Source organism: Hirundo rustica, chromosome 5 (genome assembly GCF_015227805.2).
Source record: "Hirundo rustica isolate bHirRus1 chromosome 5, bHirRus1.pri.v3, whole genome shotgun sequence".
NCBI lineage: Eukaryota > Metazoa > Chordata > Aves > Passeriformes > Hirundinidae > Hirundo > Hirundo rustica.
Window position 1 is genome coordinate 1,005,502 of NC_053454.1, and position 7,182 is coordinate 1,012,683.

Below are 7,182 nucleotides of genomic sequence, written 5' to 3' on the forward strand. Positions count from 1 at the left end.
GGGACGGCCCGGGACGGGACGGGACGGGACGGGGGGATCCGGCAATCCTCGGAGGGTGTCAGCGGCGAGCGGTGCCGGGCGCTGGAAGAGATGGGGGTCAGTGATAGAGGGGTTGGGGGGAGGTCACCAAAAATCCCTCCTTGGTCCTTCTTCTGGGACCCCTCTGCGCGTCCATCCAACCTTCCCGTGCTCCTCCCACCCACGCGCGTCCCTTGGGAGGGCACACGGGGCTAAAGAAGGTGCAGAGCCATTGGGAATGTGCAGAGCCCTGGGAATGTGCAGAGCCCTGGGAATGTGCAGAGCCCTGGGAATGTGCAGAGCGATTCTGAATGTGCAGAACCCTTGGGAATGTGCAGAGCCATTGGGAATTTGCAGAGCCATTGGGAATAAGTTCTATAACCCTCGTGAAGACCCACAGCCCTTGGGAAGCTCCACAGCCCTCGGGAAGTTCTATAACCCTTGTTAAGACCCACAGCTTTTGGGAAGCTCCACAGCTTCTGTGAAGTTCTATAACCGTTGTGAAGAGCCACAGCTTTTGAGAAGCTCCACAGCCCTTGGGAAGCTCCACAGTCCTGGGAAGTTCTATAACCTTTGTTAAGACCCACAGCCCTTGTGAAGCTCCACAGCCCTTTTGGAAGCTCCACAGCTTTTGTGAAGTTCTATAACCTTTTGTGAAGTTCTATAACCTTTTGTGAAGTTCTATAACCTTTGTGAAGCTCCACAGCCCTTGGGAAGCTCCACAACCCTTGGGAAACTCCATAGCTTTTGGGAAGTTCCACAGCCCTTGGGAAGCTCCACAGCTCCTGGAGTCAATGATCTTAGGGGTCTTTCCCAACCGGAGTGATTCTCCATGGTTCTACGAACCCTTGGGAAGGTCCATAAGGGCTGGGAAGGTCTGCCAGCCCTTGGGAGGGGTCACAACCCTCTGGGGGAGCGCAGCCATCAGGAGGGTGCACAAGGGGGGAGCGCAGCCATCAGGAGGGTGCACAAGGGGGGAGCACAGCCATCAGGAGGGTGCACAAGCCGTGGGAATCTCGCCCCATCCACGCCGAGCCGGTCACAGGAGGTGGCAGAGGTGACCCTTTTGCTCTCCTGCCCCACCACCACCCAATGAGCCCCCGCAGTCCCAGGGGTCTCCAAGGCCCGGGACCATGCCCGTGTCCGACACCAGGAGCTGGGATCCTTCACCTTCTCCAAGCAAAGGCTGACCCATTCCTGCTGGATCGGCCCGCGGAGCCTGGAATGGGATTCATCCCCAAGAGTTCTCATCCGTCCCTGAGCGCCCGCGCTGTCCCGTGCAGGGGGCACGGTGGCCTCTCCTGCTGGGTGGGTGAGGGCCCCGTGGGACCCGGTTCATCCCCCAACTCACAAAATCCTCCACGACATCAGAAACCACCCCTGTGGAATGGGATAAGCGGTGAAAATCCAGCCCAGGACGCTGCCACGGCCCCCTCCAGCCCGGGGGGCACCAACACACCTCAGGGCACAACATTTCCATTTTTCATTCGCTTGTTGTTCAAAGATGAAAAACTGCCGTGCTTTTACCCCGCAACACCGAGGGCACCCACGGGCGGGGGCACCCACGGGCGGGAACACCCACGGGTGGGAACACCCACGGGTGGGAGCACCCACGGGTGGGAGCACCCCTCGGCTCGCCCCTCTGCAGTGTCCCACAAACCGCTCTTTCCACCCCCCTAAAAGCCCTCAGAGCCCCCCTGCAGCCCATAACCACCCGCTGGTGAGCCCTGAGCAGCCTCGGAACCTCCACCCATCCCTGCTGCTCCCCAGGGCAGCACCCCCGGTGCCTCAGCGTCCCCTCAGAGGGACAACCAGGCCACGGGGCTGGGAAACCATGTTTGCAAGGGAAAACATCATCAAAGGCGAGAAATCCACGGCAGAAATAAACCCGAGATGAGCCGGGAGGGTTCGTGGCCCGCTCGGCCGCGTTTTGGGGTCGTCACCAAAGGCACCCTCCCACATCAACCGCAGCCGGGCAATACCCGCTGGGCCCCGCCGGAGCCCGGAGCCCGGCGAGCACAAAGCGCGTCCGGCAACTTCGGCCGCTGCCGGGGGATGAGAAAGCGCTTTTCCAGCGCAGGGATGGGGAATCGCGCCCTGGTGCCTCAGGCCTGGATCCCCGCCCGCGTCTCCCGGGGCACCCGAGCAGCCTCAGCCCGAATCTCCCGGCCGAAACCACAGGCAGGATCCGGCCCAGGAGGATCGGGAAGCGCACGGAGCCCGCTCCTCGTCCTGGGCAGGTCCTACCCCGGCCGCAAAACCTCTCCTGGCTCCCATCTCCACGGCAACCGGCAGGATTGGAGGGAATTATTGCTGGAGTCATTACTACGGCGGCCACGCGAATGAAACCCACAGGCATCCGGAGCCGGGAAACGCCGCCGGGATTGCAGCATCCCCGGCCGCTCCGGCACCGCCACCTGCGATCCATCATGGAGCCTTTCTTCGCATTGTTCAACGCTTTTCCTGCCCGCCCACCGCCCCCAAAAATGCCCGTCCACAGCCCCCCAGAAATGCCGCCGGCAGGCAGCTGCCCTGCCTGGTAGAGGAGGGAAGGGGGGATGGAGATGAGGGGTGCTGGGGGTGCTGCCGGGGTGGAGGATGCTGCTCCCCATCCCTCCCCGGCGCTCCAGCGGGGAAGCAAGGCTGGGGCTGAGGCACGGGGCGCTCGGGGGAGGCGGGCATGAAAATCCGGATGCGTTTTTCGCTCCCCACCCCGGCTCCCGGAGCGGGGAGCGGCGGGTCCGTGCTCGCATCCCCGGCAGCGGCTTTGTCCCCGCTGCGTCCCCCCTGCTCCCGGGAGCCGCGGGTGAGGAGCATCCTGGGGACGAGCCGCCACCTCCCAGGGCACCGTCCCTGCTCCGGCCCGTCCCCCGTCGCTCCGTACCTGCTTCTGGCCGCCGAGCTCCCGCGCCGGGCTCCTCGGGCGAGGGCAGCATCTCCCCGGCTCGCCCGCGGGCCACCCCCGAGCCGGGGGCTGCGGGGTGGGGACGGAGCCCGCACAGCCGCTCCTCCGCACAAAGGAGGCGGCTGCCAGCGCCTCAGGGCTGTGCCGGGGCGGGGGGATGCGCGGCACGGGGGCTGCGGGGATGCGGGGCAGGAGGGATGCGGCCCGAGGGAAGCTCCCGGCTCCCTGCGGCCAGCACCTCCATGCCAGGCAGGCCCTGGGGAGGGAGGGAGGGAGGGAGGGAGGGAAGGGAGGGTGGTGGCTGCGGGGTGCGGGGAGGAGGAGGCGGAGGCGGAGGAGGAGGAGGAGGGAAGGAAGCCGAGGCTGAAGGCCCCGGCGCGCTGCTGGGAGGGTGGCGGTTCTGGGCACCCTGGGGATGGAGGGTCCCCGGGGAGCTCGGGAGGAGGGAGGGATGAAGGGATGCAGGGATGCAGGGATGCAGGGATGCAGGGATGCAGGGATGCAGGGATGGAGGAAGTCGGAGGGCGAGCGCCGGCAGCCGCCTCCCCCCGCTGCAGCCGGAGCCGGGGCTGCCTCGCTGCCGGTTCCTCCCGCGCAGCTCCCTCTGCCTGTGTCCCCAAGAACACGGCGGGCCCGGCTGCCGCGGCAGCCCCCGACCCGACCCCAGACCGCCCCCGACCCGACCCCAGACCCCGCTGTCCCCACCGCTGGAGCCCCCGGCTCCGGCAGCTCCGGGATCACCCGGGGCATCCTCCCCGGTGCGGCCCAGCCCGGGCACCTGCGCTGCTCCTGCCCCAGCCCGGGCTGGGCACAGGTGCCCGGACACGGGCTGGGTCCCAGGACAGGCCTGAGCACCCTGGCCTAATCCCTGCCTTGGTGCTGATCCAGTCCCCCTGGTTTAGTTCCCAGCCTGGTCCTGCCCCGGTCCCTGACTGTCCTGCTTTGGTCCCCAGGGCGTCCCCAAGGGCCCTGGTTTGGTCCCAGTCCTGTCACCAGTTACCCCGGGCTGGCTCCCACCTTAGTCCTGATCTGGTCCATGGCTGCCTTGGTTAATCCCTGCCTTGGTCCTGACTGAACCCCTGAGCAGCCAGTTCTGGGTCCTGGCCTGATCATGACCCTGTTCCCGAGCACTCGGGTTTAACCCTGGTCTGATCCTGACCCTGTTCCCAAGCACTCGGGTTTAACCCTGGTCTGATCCTGACCCTGTTCCCAAGCACTCAGGTTTAACCCTGGCCTGATCCTGACCCTGTTCCCGAGCACTCAGGTTTAACCCTGACCTGATCCTGACCCCATTACCAAGCACTCAGGTTTAACCCTGACCTGATCCTGACCCCATTACCAAGCACTCAGGTTTAACCCTGACCTGATCCTGACCCCATTACCAAGCACTCAGGTTTAACCCTGGCCTGATCCTGACCCCGTTCCTGAGCACTCAGGTTTAATCTTGGCCTGATCCTGACCCCGTTCCTGAGCACTCAGGTTTAATCTTGGCCTGATCCTGACCCCGTTCCTGAGCACTCAGGTTTAACCCTGGCCTGATCCTGACCCCATTACCAAGCACTCAGGTTTAACCCTGGCCTGATCCTGACCCCGTTCCTGAGCACTCGAGTTTAACCCTGGCCTGATCCTGACCCCATTCCCGAGCACTCAGGTTTAACCCTGGCCTGATCCTGACCCCATTCCCGAGCACTCGAGTTTAACCCTGGCCTGATCCTGACCCCGTTCCCGAGCACTCAGGTTTAACCCTGGCCTGATCCTGACCCAGTTCCCGAGCACTCGGGTTTAACCCTGGTCTGAACCTGACCCCGTTCCTGAGCACTCGGGTTTAATCTTGGCCTGATCCTGACCCCGTTCCCGAGCACTCAGGTTTAACCCTGGCCTGATCCTGGTCCCGTTCCCGAGCTCAGTGCCCGTGCCAGGGCTCCCACCCTGCTGTGCTTTCCTCTCCCAGGGTGGGCGCGGGCGGGTGGCAGCACCCCCGGGTGCTGTGGCACGGGGTCAGGGGTGTCCCCATCCCCTGGGATTTGGGGTGCCACCGCTGCCGCCCTCGTGCACCTGTGCCCAGCCCCTGCTTGGCCAGGGGCAGCTGCCCCACAGGCTGTGGGGTGGTTTGGGGGTGTCTGTGGGGGCACTGTGGGGTCACTGTGGTGTCACCGTGGGGTCACTGAGGGGTCACTGAGGGGTCACTGCGGTGTCACTGTGGGGTCACTGTGGGGTCACTGCGGGGTCACTGCGGGGTCACTGTGGGGTCACTTTGGGATCACTGTAGGGTGTCTGTGGGGTCACTGTGGGGTCACTGCAGGGTCACTGTGGGGTCACTGTGAGGTCACTGTAGGGTCACTGTGCTCACTGTGGGGTGTCTGTGGGGTCACTGTGGGGTCACTGCGGGGTCACTGCAGGGTCACTGCAGGGTCTCTGTGGGGTCACTGTGGGGTCACTGCAGGGTCTCTGTGGGGTCACTGTGGTCACTGTGGTCACTGCAGTGTCACCGTGGGGTCACTGCGGGGTCACTGCAGGGTCACTGTGGGGTCACTGTGGGGTCACTGTGGGGTCACTGTGGGGTCACTGCGGGGTCACTGTGGGGTCACTGTGGTCACTGTGGTCACTGCAGTGTCACCATGGGGTCACTGCAGTGTCACCGTGGGGTCACTGCGGGGTCACTGCAGGGTCACTGCAGGGTCACTGTGGTCACTGTGGGGTCACTGTGGGGTCACTGTGGGGTCACTGTGGTCACTGCAGTGTCACCGTGGGGTCACTGCGGGGTCACTGTGGGGTCACTGCAGGGTCACTGCAGGGTCACTGTGGGGTCACTGCGGGGTCACTGCAGGGTCACTGCAGTGTCACCGTGGGGTCACTGTGGGGTCACTGTGGGGTCACTGTGGGGTGTCTGTAGGGTCACTGCGGGGTCACCGTGGTCACTGCAGGGTCACTGCGGGGTCACTGTGGGGTCACTGTGGTCACTGTGGTCACTGTGGGGTCACCGTGGAGTCACTGCGGTGTCACCGCGGTCACTGCAGGGTGTGTCCCAGCCCTCCCTGGTCCCTGGCAGCGCTGGCGGGAGGAGCGGGGTGCCAGGGCTGGAGCGGTGCCTGCGCAGAGCTTCCAGGCTCCTCCTGCGTTATCGATGATCCCTGGGGAGCGTTCATCGAGGCCTCGTGCATCTTTCATGGCCAGCGGCGCGGGGAGAGCTCGGCTCTGTGCCCGGCGGGATCTGACACCCCCGGAGAGGGCCCCGAGCCAGCCCCTTCCCAGAGCACCCCTGAGCCCCCTTCCAGCCAGAAAAGCTGCGCTGTGTCTCCTCAGAAAAGGTTTTCCCGGGCTCCCGGGCTCATCTGCACCCCTTGGAGTGGTCCTGGCTCCGATTCAGGCTCCCACACACCGGGAGGGTTCACCCGAGGGTCACGAGCACCCCTGGGGGCTATGGGGGCGTGAGACTTCAGGGACACACCTGAGGGGAAATTTGGGATTTCCTTCTGCCCCCTTCCCACATCCCATCCCTGCTACCAACCCCCCATCCCCTGCCCAGCTCCACAGGGTCCCCACACCCCGCGAAAGCTCGGATTCTGCTGGGATTGCTGGGACTCTGCTGGGATTGCTGGGATTCTGCTGGGATTGCTGGGATTACTGGGACTCTGGACTCTGCTGGGATTACTGGGACATTGGGCTCTGCTGGGATTGCTGGGACACCGGGCTCTGCTGGGATTGCTGGGACACAGGGCTCTGCTGGGATTACTGGGATTCTACTGGGATTGCTGGGACACCGGGCTCTGCTGGGATTACTGGGACGCCAGACTCTGCTGGGATTGCTGGGATTCTGCTGGGATTGCTGGGACACTGGATTCTGCTGGGATAACTGGGACACTGGGCTCTGCTGGGATTACTGGGATTCTGCTGGGATTGCTGGGGTTCTGCTGGGATTGCTGGGACACTGGATTCTGCTGGGATAGCTGGGATTCTGGACTCTGATGGGATAACTGGAACACTGGGCTCTGCTGGGATTGCTGGGATTCTGCTGGGATAACTGGGACACTGGATTCTACTAGGATTGCTGGGACACAGGGCTCTGCTGGGATTGCTGGGACGCCAGACTCTGCTGGGATTACTGGGATTCTGCTGGGATTGCTGGGATTACTGGGATTCTGCTGGGATTACTGGGACACCAGGCTCTGCTGGGTTTACTGGGACATTGGACTCTGCTGGGATTGCTGGGACACGGGGCTCTGCTGGGATTACTGGGATTCTGCTGGGATAACTGAGAC